The 14723-nt window shown below is 32.5% G+C and overlaps 1 pseudogene; it reads right to left on the reverse strand.

Moving 5' to 3' along the window:
• Positions 1 to 14723, reverse strand: part of LOC149235131 (EKC/KEOPS complex subunit bud32-like) — a 129082-nt pseudogene that overhangs the window by 83709 nt on the left and 30650 nt on the right.

Below are 14723 nucleotides of genomic sequence, written 5' to 3' on the forward strand. Positions count from 1 at the left end.
ATTTAAAATTTTATTTTTTAAGAAATCATGATTTAGCTGTTGGATTTTTTTTTCAAATGCATATAGAAATTCTTGTATAAAAAAATAAAATAAAAAATAATACACATTTCCTAACTCAAACTTCAAATTATGAATATTTTCTTCTGGAAATTAAAAATATAGAAATCAAAAATCAAAAATAAATTGAATTTTAAATCATTTATACATCCTAACATTATCATACCTGAAATTTACAGGGGCATGACATCAAAATTGAAATCATTCATTATCATTCAATGCGATAGCTTATCGTTTTTGTGATTTTAAGATTCTGAAAACATTATGCACGAGTATTATTTTTATTTATTAACTCATAAAATTATATTAATAAAATTTAGAATTGTTGTCTTATAATGTGATCTGAAAAATATCTATCCGAAAGCTTATCGTTTCTTGACTTTAAGATTCTAAAAACATTTTCCATGAATATTAATTTTATTTATTAATTCATAAAATTATATTAATTTAGAACTATTAGATGTGAGAGTGTCATTTCATGTCGAGTTTTAAATAGTTTGAAATAAATGTAAATTTATTTTATAGTTAGATGTGATAGTATAATTTTACTTCATTATGGATTTGCATGTGAAAGTGGTTGAGGTTTTTGAATTGAGTTATATATAATAGTTAAATTTTATTTAACAATTTCTTTTGTTTTAAATGCAATTGTTAACACTTTGTTTCTTAACATTTAAAATTAAAAAAAATAAAATAAAATTGGGTAATGGGTTTAATAATGTTTATGTTTTTTACGTAATAAATAAATATGTATTATTAGAAAGTATTAACTCTGCCAATTTGTATGATTTAATAAACTTTATTTTTCATATATATTTTTTATATAGGTGATTACAAATCTACAAATGTCTCAAAGAAAAAACTACAAGCTACAATTGGAGAAATGTATGGATAGACAAAAGAGAAAACTTCCAAGACTAAAAACAATTTAGAAACATGTGAAAAACCCATAATGTTGATGTGGAACAACAATTACATGAAATTTTTGGAAGTTTTTCTGATCATGATCTAGATGAAGAAACAAAGGAAGTTGAAAAAGAAGTTGCTAATAATTCAAAAATGAAAGTGCAAACAAAAAGACACTTTCGTATGGAATGGTTAGATAAGTTTCTTTGGTTGAATTATGTGACGTTTGATGATAAAATATCTATGAAGTGTAGTTATTGCGTGAAGTATAAGATGAGTGGACCATGGGGTTTAGGTAATGGTTGCACAACATTACAACATGACGCTCTTGTTACTCATAAAAAATCATTGGTTCATAAAGATGTGAAGGCCAGATGGATAAATTTTGTAGAGGGAAAGATGAAACCAATTCCAGATCATATTAGACAGCTTGAAGATGCCAATAAGGAAAGAGTGAATTCTACAATGAAAGTAGCATATTTCACCTACCGAGAAGATCTATCTCTTTCAAAGTATGAGAAACTTTGCAAATTTCTAATGGATGCAAAAACTCCATATATGCAAAAGTCTCAAGAGTAGTCTTCATACACAAATCTTAAGTCTGCAAATGATTTTATATATTGCATATCAAAACATCTTGAACAGATTCAGATAAAAAATATGATGGAAAGCCCCTTCTTGTCATTAATGGTTAATGAAAACACTGATCGAACCTTAGACCAACACCTTGTTGTTTATGCAACATATTTAGACTCAAAGGGTCTTGGGCCACCTATCTTACAGTTTATGAAGCTCAATGATGTAGTGGATGGAAAAGGGAAAAAGATATATGCTAGTGTCAATCAATTAACAAATGTTAGAGGCCTTCAATATAAGGATTTGATAGTTGTTTCTACAGATGGGGCTTCAACAATGACTGGACATGAAAATGGTCTTGTTTCATTTTTGAAATAGAATAATCCAAACCTTATTACAATTCATTTTGTGGCTCATCGTGAGTCTTTAGCAGCAACAGATGATTCTAAGAAAATACTTGAGTTATTATATGTTGAAAAAATTGCAAACAAAGTGTATTCATGGGTTCAAAACTCCCCAAAGAGAAATAGTGAACTTAATTATTTGCTTAGAGTCATGCAAATTGATGTTCTTGATGTTCTACAAATACATTTAGTGAGATGGCCATCCAAGGGGGCAGTTATTATAAGGCTTGTGAAGCTTATGCCAGCAATTTTCACTTTGTGGAAAAATGAAAAAAACTTCATCATGGTATGATAAGGCACGGATATATTATATGAAATATTGTTTACATATGCTTGCTGATGTGCTAGGGGAATTAAACAAGTTGAATATGACTTTTCAAGAAGAAAATGTAGACATTAAAACTATTGGGTTGGCTCTTGAAGTAACTATAAGCACATTATCTAGATGGTTTTTGAGAAAAAAAGACAGTTGCAGAAGACACAATTTATCTTTCAAAATTTTTGAGTGATTCTCAAAATGGATACATTGATATTAAAGATGAAGGGATAGTGATAGATAGACATGAATTACGATACATCTCTATCTCAACCATGGATATTGAATGCAATGAAGCAATGAAACAATCTATGAAACCTTGTATTGAAGGTATGAAAGAGCGTTGTCAGCAACTCACAGAAGGTTATATAGAGACTCTCATAGATACTTTAAATGAAATATTTCCACACCTTCATCTTTTTAATGCAGCAAAACTGTTCAGCCCTTGCTATTATCCAAAAGAGCATCGTAATCGTGAGAAAAATTCAGAACGTTGGCTTTTAAAGCTTTTTCAATACTTGCAATATATCATATCAAGTGATGTTGGATTTGTCACTTTATTTGATGTTAAAGCTTGTAAAAGAGAGTTGCACCCTTTTGTTGATTCATTAAATCTGGCTTGTGACGCTTTTTCTATGAAAGAAGCATGGAAAGTATTTCGTAACACAAAAAAATGGCAAAAAACTTATCCTAATATGATAAAATTATGGCAAGTTGTGCTCACTATTCCTACAAGTACAGTAAATTGTGAAAGGGGATTTTCTAAGAAATACATCATCAATGACATTAGAAAATCAAGGCTAGGGTTGGATACACTAGATGCTTTAGTGAGAATATCTTTGAATGGACCTGAATCATCTAATGTTGATTGGCATGCAGTATATGAAGTATGGACAGATACAAAGTCAAGAAGGATTCTTTAGCTTTGAAATTTCTTCTAGGTTATGTTAAGATATTCCTATTGAAAAGTTTTTTGTAGTTTCTCTAGAAACATTGACTTAAATGAAGTATAATTACCATCTATTATCAAAAATATTTTTTGTATTTTCTCTAAGAAGATTGAATTTCGATGAAATACACTATAGTTTGGAAAAATTCCACTAAATGTTTTATTTATACTACATTTGCATGGTTTCAATTGTTTAAATAGTCTCACTATAAATTTGGACTATAAATATGATAGACTACAATTCCACTATTTTTATCCACATGCAGTGATGTGTGGTATTGTTAAATTTATTTATTTTGTTTGTTGACTTCTATAATGTTAGATGTGTTTGAGTATGGTAGTGAGGTGCACAACAAGAAATAACTTATGCTAAAATATTGAAAACTAACCGTTGTGTTGTATTTTTATTTATATTTATTTAAGTTAAAAAAATGAAAACCAAATATTTGTTTTGTATTTTTAGTGACACATCTTATTTTTTGGATCTGGAAATTATAATAAAACTATTTTGAACACTAACTAGTGTTAGTTGTATTTTAATTTTTATTTAATTAAGGTAAAAAATGAAAAAAAAAATATTTCTTTATAATTTTAGTCAAACAGATCCTATTTTTTTGGATCTGGAAATTGTAATAAAACTAGAATTCGAGTCTCTTAGCGAGGGAAGACTGGAAACTTTCATATATAATATATGTGAGAATATATTAAAAATAATGTTTCCGGGTTGACAAATGTTTGAACATTTTTTCCTCTGTACATTGTTGTAGATGTGTTGCTAATGCTAAAACTACATAAAATATTACAGAAGAATGAAAAATGTGTGTGATTACATAGAATATTACAAAAGAATAAAAAATGTGGGCGACTTGAATTTTCTGAGCCTTTTTAGAAGAATGAAAAAGAATCGTGATTAGAATTTTCCCTTCATTGTTTTGGGGTTTACAAGGAAAATCGCTTTAGTCTAGTTTGTACACGCATGAGAAGGATCTATATATGCTGAAGGTTGTTTATGAATTCAACGGTTTATGAATTGAATTCTAGTCTTGATATGTCTAAAAAAACCTAAACTAATGTTTGCTTGGGATAATCGAATTGTCAACCCAAATATAAATTTACGAGAACGATTTTTATTGTTCAATCCTCTTGCTTTAATGGTAAAAATTTATAGTTGAATGGTCAACTAAAAGTCCACACTGTCCATATTTGTTTACAATTGTTCTGCTGCTTGAATATTGTCCATATTGAGGATCACCTATTGATATTTAGCGATTTGTTTTTGTTACAAATGGATATATCTATGTGAAGTATGAAAGTTCAAAATTATAAGCACAACTTTGGTAATTTCGTTTAAAGAATGTTGTGTTAAGCATGAATAAATGGTGGTAGCTGTTAATTTTAGTAAAATGCCATAATTTCACTATATTTTCAACATCATACAGTGTAAGATGATTAGTATTATACTCACATTGGAGGCTTGGATGACCATGCTCACGTTGCAGATGTTGTATAGTGCTCACTAGCATCTATGTGAAAACTATATGATTCTACCTTGAAGCGTTATGCACAAACATAGAATTATTTCTTGATTATTACATAGAAGAGTTAAATGTGGGAAGATCCAATGCTACTAGTTTAATTTATTAACATGAAAGGTGGTTTATTGGCATAAAACATAAAATGAAGGGCATGTAAAACGTAAAAATGTCGTGAAATTCTCATTTGATGGGCAAAGGTAATTTGAAATTCTAGGCCTGCTCCGTCCCACAGTAACATTGTTGCAGGACGAGAGGGTTATGTTAATCCCAAAGAAAAAACTTCTTCATGGTATTCAAACTTTGACAAAGCAAACTGATGAATTCCATGACGAACCAGAAGATGGGCACAAAAAACAAGTCGACAATGTGGAGTAAGGAGCAAGTACACACTAAAATCAGAAGCTTGGATCTTTTATGTGGCGCGGAACAATCACGAAAATTTACAAAAGAGTTTCTACTCTGTTGGTTGAAAACATCTAGTACATGTAAGAATACATTCTCTTTGGAAAGTTCTGTTTGAATATTAATTCTTACATGTATCAGTTGTGACTTTGCACTAAAAACAATTAGAATTATAATTTCTTTAGCTACCAAACACCATTGAATGATTCACCAACTAGATGTTAAATCTTCATTTTTAAATGGGTACTTAAAAGAAGAAGTCTACTTAGTGCAACGTGAGGGGTTTGTGAAACAGGGTGAAGAACATTTATTTTGTAGGTTGAAGAAAGCATTGTATGGACTAAAATAGGCACCCAGGTTATGGTATCAAAGCCCTGAGGGCCTAGCCCTTCCTGGGTTGAGGAAATAAAAGAGTAATTTTATTTTTAGTGTTTAGTTTGTCAATCATCAAGAGACTGTAGATTTGGATTTGGGTGGATCTTTGATGTCTGTGTTTGTGAAGGCTTTCAGTGGTGTAGTTTGGTGGTGTATTTTGGGAGGCCGAGCAGATGAGCAAGATGTGGGCCATGTGGTGGCACAAGGAGAACCGTGGTGCTCACCAAAACAATGACCTCCACAGCAGTCTTCTCCAGAGTCGACTGCCAATATGATGGTGCAGTGATGCCCACCATGGCTACTTGTATTACTTTGAGAGCAAGCGGCAGCCGATCACACTCCCCATCGGAAGCTGCCAGAGTCAGTAACATGTTTGAAGAAGCTCGAGATACTGGATCTGAGTTTATGTCAATAGTTGAAGTGCATGCCTTGTGGGATCTCTGCATTGACATCGCTACAATATTTGAAAATGGAAAGATGCTAGAAAACTTAGCCACAAGCAACACCACCACACAGAAAACTTCTACATGATCGAATGGGAGGTTGTGCTCATGCTTACTTCCAAGATCTACACCCTCTGAAGCACCTTAAATGGTTGGCGCTAGAGTGCTCGAAGGAGCCAATTACAGATGGCATAGTAGGAGACATGACATAGATTGAGGACTCTCATCTTGAGGATGTCACATATCAAGGAATTACCAGAGGCCAAGGTGATGTTGGGTAGCGTATCTGAGATGAAATCTTGGGGAACCCAATTTCATGTGTGGTCGCGCAAATTGCCTTCAGCAGTGGATGCGTGAAATCCCATCCTGATAGCTTTGTAGTAGCAACATGTGTGGCATGTTGTTGATTGGAGGAGGCAACCATGGAAAGAAATGATGCGTTGTTAACAGAAGAAGAGGTGTTGGTCTACGTGGTAGTGGAAGTTGAGTAGGTGAGTTTGAGTTGCAGAAATCATGGGTGGTTGCCCAGAAGTTGTGGACCAAAGTGGCCATCGAAGCTAGTGGAAGGGCGTTCCAATTTTACGAATCTGGCATGTTCACAAGCACGTGTAGAACTCAGTTAGACCACGGTGTGACTCTGGTAGGGTATGGTTTAGAGTCTGGCAAAGATTATTGGATTGTGAAGAATTCTTGGGGAAAGAGCTGTGGAGAGAAGGGTTTCATCAAACTACAGAGGAAAATTGAAGGAGCTTCAACAAGAATGTGCAGTATAGCGATGGAGGCATCATACCCTATAAAGAAGGGTTCCAAACCTCCAAACCCTGGGCCTTCTCCCCCATCCCCTGTGAAGCCTACTACCATGTGTGATAACTATTATTCTTTTCCGGAGAGCAACACCTATCGTTGCATGAATGAGCTTTGATTTAGGGGCATCAAAATTATTTTTTAAAAGGCTGAGAATGAGCCAAAACGACCACTTCTCTAATTTTATAAAGTGATTTCCTTGTATGTGTATGTGTATGGAATTATGGTAAGTGTTTTGGATTATTCAAGTTTTTATTGAGTTTAGCTAGCTCAATGGGTGATGATTTTGTTAGAATTGGCTATTTTAGCAAATCACACCTATGTAAATATGGAAATCCAAAATAACTATTCGACAATGTTGTCGACAATATGAACGATTTATAAGACGAGGCAAAAGAACTACATCAAAAATTAAAAGATAGATGGATAAACAAGGTAAAATATTGTGTGTTGAAATAAAGCAAACTCATAGTATATGTCATAGACATTTGTAAGCAAGGCTAAGATGTTTTATAATGTTATTTGCAATGTATGTACCTGGTCACTCCAAGAGTTGGATTTGTGTTGTAAGCCTTGTGAGGCATGTGTATCCCCATACAGTTCATGGTAATTTAAAAACTACTTTGGATTTGCAATGTCCATTTGTAGTAAGCGAGATACCACATGTAAGAGTGAAGTGGGACAGAGATTCTTGTTGGCATGGTTTAGGGTTAGCCAAGAAAACCCTCGACCTAGTTGGGTTAGGTCTTTGGTGAGCGTTAGTGATTGGAGTGCCCTAGTGGTAGGTTTGTAGCCCAGAGTGGTTGGAGTGCCCTAGTGGTAGGTTTGTGGCCCAGAGCAGTTATGGTGAGCTTTTGTGGCTATGTTGAGCCTTCGTGGCTGAGTTGAGACTTCATAGCTGAGTTCAGCCTTGGTGGTTGCGTTTAGCCTTGGTGGCTGAGAGCCCTTGGAGGCATGGTTGAGGGTGATCCGATAAAACCCAGAGCATGGTTACGGGTAATCTGATAAAACCCATGTTGATATTGGAGGGACATTTATAGGTACAAGTACGAGAGTGCAGTTATAATGATTGACAGAACCATGTGTGCGTATAACATCCTACAAGACTAGTGGTTGCAATGGTTAGTACCCATGCATTAAGGTGGATGGTTGCTCCTATATATGGACGTCAACATATTCTTTTATGTTTGACCACAACTAGATTTTGCAGATTGATATCGAGACAAGTACTCATTAAGGGGGTGTGTTGGAATATTAATTCCTACTTGTCTCAGTCATTACTTTCTATGTAAATAGTCTGTTCCTATTCTATAGGAGTGGTTTCCCTAGTTTGGTGTGTGGTTGAGATATTCTCTCAACCAACAAATTGTATGTCCAAGATAGCTTTCCTATCTTAAGACAATACTCCTGTATATATGTAATATGATATTTGATTAATGAATGTGAAGATAATTTGCACTGTGATTTTTTATCAAGTTCATGGAACGAGTTTTGGAGGGGTGGATAAGAAAATTTTTGCAGCTAAAAGGTAAGGTAGAACTAAACTTGGGTCAAGAGTGTTTTCACTGCAATATTTAACAATCTTCAAGGTTGGAATTTTTTTTATTTATTTTTTTGGTAGAATGGACTTTATGCTTTGAATTCTCTATATTGTACCTATTACTATGGGCAAAGAGATTCTGAACCAATAAGGAATATTTCTCTCTGGCTTGGTATGGTTTAGATTATATTGATGGCCTTTAGAGTTGTGGGCCTCTAAAATCATAACACAAATAAGAAATGCTATAGATTCGTTTGGCATGCTTTTTGAAGCCACAAAACAGGGTAGATATACTTCCTATGCCGATATATGTGTCTACATGAATATTTCGAAGCTTTCTCATGCTTCAATATGTCATATCCATGATGACAAATATTGGATCCAACCAATAAATTACAAACATATTTCTTTCACATGTTGTAAATGCGATGAACATGGTCATCTCTTAATGGAATGTCCACTTAACTCCCCTCAAAACCCTTCCAAACAACAAAATGAAATAAGTCCATGTCACTTTCAAAAAATTTCCAAATGAAGAATAGAAAATAAGAAGACATTTGGGCCACCCCTTCTACAAACCCTAAACTCAAGAATAGATTTGACATCCTCACCAAGTCTCATCTGAACCACATACTAATAAAGGAAAACGTTGCAAGATTTCTAACGCCAATTCTTCCCTCCATACAAATGAAGAGGATGAAATAGTGAAAAGTAAAATCAAAGGAAATATGCAAGCAAACAAAGAAAAAGTAAATATATACATGGAAAAATATAATAGTAGCATAATGTATCTAAGGGAAGAAGACGACATGGGTTTGTAATATTTAGATTCACAATATCTAGCCAAAGCTTGATAACCAAAATATCGACAATATTTGTAGACGAGAAAATTCTAGTAAGGAATGTCTTCATAAAATTTGAAGCTAGACAAGAGAATGTTCTTAAAGGAAACCTCCCCCCTCCCACCTCCTTTGGAGTGATGGAAAACACGTTCAAAAGGTAAAATAATGTAAATAAGGAGGAGAAAGGGAGAGGCAAAAAGAGTAGTAGGTAGGTGCTTCAAGACTCAATTGGAATCCCAGTTAATATAAGAAGAACATCTCTAGCCATAGCTTTCTTCCCTCCCTCTTCTTCCTTCGCCAATGAAGGCAATCTCTTAAAATATTAAAAGCCTAAATTGAAAAATCCAAAAGAGGGTTCTAAAGAAAACAATTCTCTTATAAAAGACCAATATTATGATAATCCAAGAAACAAAATGATCCATTTACATGTTAGACAACATAGAATATTACATATGGAAAAGATGCATCCATATCTATCTAAATTCTCAAGTAACCTTTGAGTTACTTCCATTATATAAGGTCCTACTTCAATAATTCTATTAGATTTCTTCTTAACACGAATAAAGATCATGTTAAGGTCACTAGTACAAAATGGATAACTAGTTACTAAAAAAATGACTAAAATTTGCATACAAATGACCATTTTTCAGTCAGTGACCAATAGTAGCTTATTTACAGTATCTTATAACGCGACCAACTTTTAGTCATTTTTAGATTAGTCATCAATTGATTGTCTCAATTTTATCGTCTAAAAATATATTTCATCATAAATTTGGTCATTAATTTAGTTGTTGATTTAGTCATTAATGCCACAATTATTGACCAAATATACAATAAAATATATTACTATATGATCACTCGAAAAAACCAATTAATGACCAAAATGTTGGTCGTATTATAAGATACTGTAAATGAGCTACTAATAGTCATATATATGAAAATTTTAGTCATCATTTGAAACCAATTAATGACCAAAGAAATATGACAAAATTTTGGTCATGTTATAAGATATTGTAAATTAGCTACTAGTAGTCATATATATATGCAAAAATTAGTCATTATTTGTAATCACAAATTTATCATTTGCAGTAGTCATTTATCTTTTTTTGGTTGTTTCATATTCATTATATAAACGACTAATTTAATAGTTTATATTGATTTAATTTATTTTCATTAATAATCATTATAAACAATGAATTTAGTCATATATTCATTTTATTTATGTTCATCATTAACAAATATAAACTACTAATTTAGTAGTTTTAGATTGGTTTTATGTGTTTATTATTAATCAACATAACCTAATTAGTATTTTTTGTGTGACTAAATTAAAAAAATGTCATACAATGTGCAAGTTGATATAATATGAAGACTTAAAGTTACATATGTTAATTACAATACTAAACAATATCAAGTGCAACTATAAATAATTTCAAGCACGAAAATTGTATTATATGAAATGTCAAGTATTACAATATGAGTTTCCAACTTAATATTTGTTGGACTACAATTTACACATGAAATGTTGTTTCATTACTTTAGAACATTATCATTGTGTTATCAGGGGATTGTAAGTGAATTCACCAACTTTGAACACTTGACCATCAGTCACTATGTGTATGTCTTATGCAGGATATTTTCTCTAAGGGTATCACTAGAATCATTCTCTTCTCTCTCTCCCTCTTTGCATTTGTCACTCCAATGTTATTGTTCCCCTCTTTCCTCAATTCTTGCTTCTTACTATCAATACTAAGTTCATTTTCTAAAAAAAGAAGAAGTTACAATGCAGAGTGTAAGACATGAAAGATGATGAACACTAGAATGTAAATTAAAGTAGATTGTAAAGGATTTATACGACATATAACTCAACATCAACAATGTCAAATCCATTTTCCCCGTAAAAGTAAGAAATGCGAACAAGTTTTCTTCATTTGGGCGATAGTGGCCACTATGTGGCCAGATGACATATATAAACAAAGAAAATAAAAGATCACCATAGAAAGGAACACCTTAGTGACTTAGTATTCAACCTTTAGGGAAAGCTTAGGCACAATCATGCCAACTAAGTTACATACTAAAAAGCTCACGTTGTAGATAAGTTGTGAAAACAAATTATCTAAGGTGTGATGTCTATTAATCCTTGTCATTTTCTTTACAACAACATTTCATTCTCTAACGCATGAATTTGGTCAAGTATATAAACAACATGGGCTCAAATAACAAGTTATATGCTTGAAAAATATGGCAAAAGTTAGATAGTGAAAATGGGAGAAATCAAGCTCCAAAAAAAAATATGCACATCCTTGAATGTTTCATGCCTTGCTTTGCAAGACTCAAACCTAGTAATTCATAAAGTATGGAAAGAAAAATTGAAAAATATGATAGAAGGTCAATCTAACATGACAACAATAACTTGCCAAGTAATCCAAATTTTCAAAAGTCATTGGTCAAATTAATTTGAATTCTCAACAAAAGAGCTTAACCAATTATTGGGAAAGGTGACCTATCAACCTTTACAATCAAACTTCAATAATAAACATCATTCATGCTAGAAGGCTCCATGCAAAAACAATGATTGTGAAAAAGATATATCTAAAATAAAAGTTGGCTATTTACTCATCCAACTATATGAGTGGAAAACTAAATGTTTCATCTTTTCCCCCTCTTCTAATGTTCATAGATATAAAACTACCTAGTTTATGCCACCATTTCCACATAAAAAAGATAACTGATGCATTGCCTTCATTAAGATGATTTTACAACTCAGTTTTACCTAACTACAAATGTATAATGAAGCAGAAGTGGTGGACACCATAACAAACCTGTAAAATTGAGCTCTGAACTTCTTTAATTGCTTCACTCTTCTAACACAGATCAACAAAATCCTTGTAAACAATTCCTTCTTTCTCAACCCAACTTTCAAGGGCTTGATGGGATGGAACAACAAGAGCCACATAGTAACTGTGGAATGGATTTTCATATAACATGATATTGTCCAAATAATGGCACACTACCATAGCTGCTTCCACTTGCACAACGTAAATGTCTTGGGATGTGGTAGCTAAAAAATAATTTGACGACTTACAAAATTTAAATATTTTGGTAATAATCATCGATACCTTGCCCAATGAGAAAAAATCCCCATGTTGAAGCTTAACAGACACTATTTATCTAGCACACCACACCTTAAATAATATCTATGTTTGGTAACACCTTTTTCACATTTGAAAATAATCCCTTTGTCTTGTCTTCTTCAATATAGTAAAGCTTAGGAATAACACTATAGCTTTACTACTATAAAATACCTCCAATTACTTATACAAGTATGTCCTATTGATAGTCTTTGAGCAAAGCATGTTTCAATCATAGTCCACAATGTTAATATAATCACAGCTACTCAAATAAAATACTATTGAACCTTTTTTCCAAGGAAAACCTCACACTGAAACCCAAGGGGTGATTCCCCACATTCTATCACATTCCTATTAAACCCATCAGCGAAGACTAGCACACCTCATCCAGCGGGGATTCAAACCAGACACATTCTAGCTTTAAGCTAGCCATATATTCATAAGCATTGGTAACAAAAGTTGAACTAAACCCTTGAATTTGTTGTTTATTTACAAGAATGCAACATGTCAAGGTTGTTTGACATTATGAACTGAAACTATATTTTATCTCTGCATAAGATATTAAAACAATATGAACTATCACAAAGAATTAAAATTCTTAAAACAACATAATGATATCACTTAAAATCCATTTTTTTTGGATACTGCAAATGAATATACTTTAGCAGACTTCCACAAATATCCACCACATCAAAGTTTATGACAAAATCTTCCTTTAATCAAAGACACAAAAAAATAAGAAATCAAAATCTAAACATCTTTAAGCTTGATAAAAAACAACTAGAGACTTGATAATTTACAAAACGATATACAACTATAATAATTTACTATGCTTATCCCAATATTGTAGACTTTAAACCACGCAAGTAAATTACACAAAAAACCCAAAAATCTAAGTTATTGCAACGAAAAATTGTATTGAATTGCAATTGTGAGAAATGAAGAGTTTTCAATACGAAATACAACAAGGGAAAGTTGATAATGACAAATAACAATCCACCTAACAAATATTTGAATTTGGAACCAGGAGGAAAGTGAAAACATAAATTTTATGAATACAGTCCTTCATTGGGATAAGAAATCATGTGTTGACCAAATGATAGATACAATTGCAAAAATATCTAGGAACTGTATTAAAATGCAATTATGAGAAATGAAGAGATTTCAATACCAAAGACAACAAGGACAAGTTGTTAGTCACCAAGTATAATCCACCTAAAAAATATTTGAATTTGGAATAAGGAGGCAAGAGAAAGCATAAATTCATGAATACAATCCTTCACTAGGATAAGAAATTATGTGTTGACCAAATAATAGATACAATTGCAACAAATTCTAGGAACTCAAATTTACTCTGACCTAGTTTATTCAACATAGATAACCATTCTTTTGATGATTTTCTGTAAGAAGCAAGTACTCTTTCCATCTGCAATCCAATGGAATAAAATATCAGTAAGTAATAAGATACCCCAAGTCATAACAAAAATAAGAACAATAGCTTATTAACATTAAAAGACAATCATATGCTAGAGTTAAGAGTTATCAACAATGCCATCATACAACATTCCTACTAGAAGAGTGCATTAACAACAACACTCTCTGTAAAACATATAACTCTACAACCTTATTTTATAGCAATGTGGATGTGAATATGGGATCAAGGATTTATTGGACAACATTAAAGAGATTATTAGGCAGGATTGTTCCATAGTCCTAAGAAAAACTAAACCATCCAAAAGCAATATCTCCAAACAAGAATACCTAGATCTCAAGACCTTAAACCAAAACCATTTTGATCTTGAAAGCTGACAAAGGTGGTGCAACTGTTATAATGAACACAATATATTACAATGAAAATATGCTAGACCACCTAAAAAATAGTGGATGTTACATTAAAATAAAAAAGAATCCCATAACGAAGATATCCAAAACTGTTAATAAATTAATAAAAATGAGCAAAGAACATCATATCAGGAATATGATTGAAACCAATCCCTATACCCCTAGGATTTATGGAGCCCCTAGAATTCATAAGGAAGGTATCCCCATTAGACCCATAGTCAATACCATCGAAGGTCCTAATGACCATCTCGTGAACATCTAGCTAAGAAGATTAAACCTATGGTAGGGAACACTAACTCCTTTGTCAAGGACTCCAATCACTTTATTAATGAGATCAAACACATAAAACTAGAACATAATGACATTTTGGTGAGTTTTGTTGTAAAATCTCTCTATACCAATATCCCCATAGATGAAGCCATGGGAGTATTCCACAAAATCATTGATCTTGACACAGCTGAATTAGTAGAAATTTGTCCGAAATCCACCTTTTCTAGCTTTAGGGATGATATATATGAAAACACTTGTGGTGTGGCCATGGGATCACCTTTGTCCCCCATTATTGCCAAATTGTTCATGGAACATTCTAAAGCCAAAGCCA

Source organism: Pinus tabuliformis, chromosome 8 (assembly GCF_031772625.1).
Source record: "Pinus tabuliformis cultivar Carrire ecotype Pingquan chromosome 8, CPIR1, whole genome shotgun sequence".
In the NCBI taxonomy this organism is placed as follows: domain Eukaryota; kingdom Viridiplantae; phylum Streptophyta; class Pinopsida; order Pinales; family Pinaceae; genus Pinus; species Pinus tabuliformis.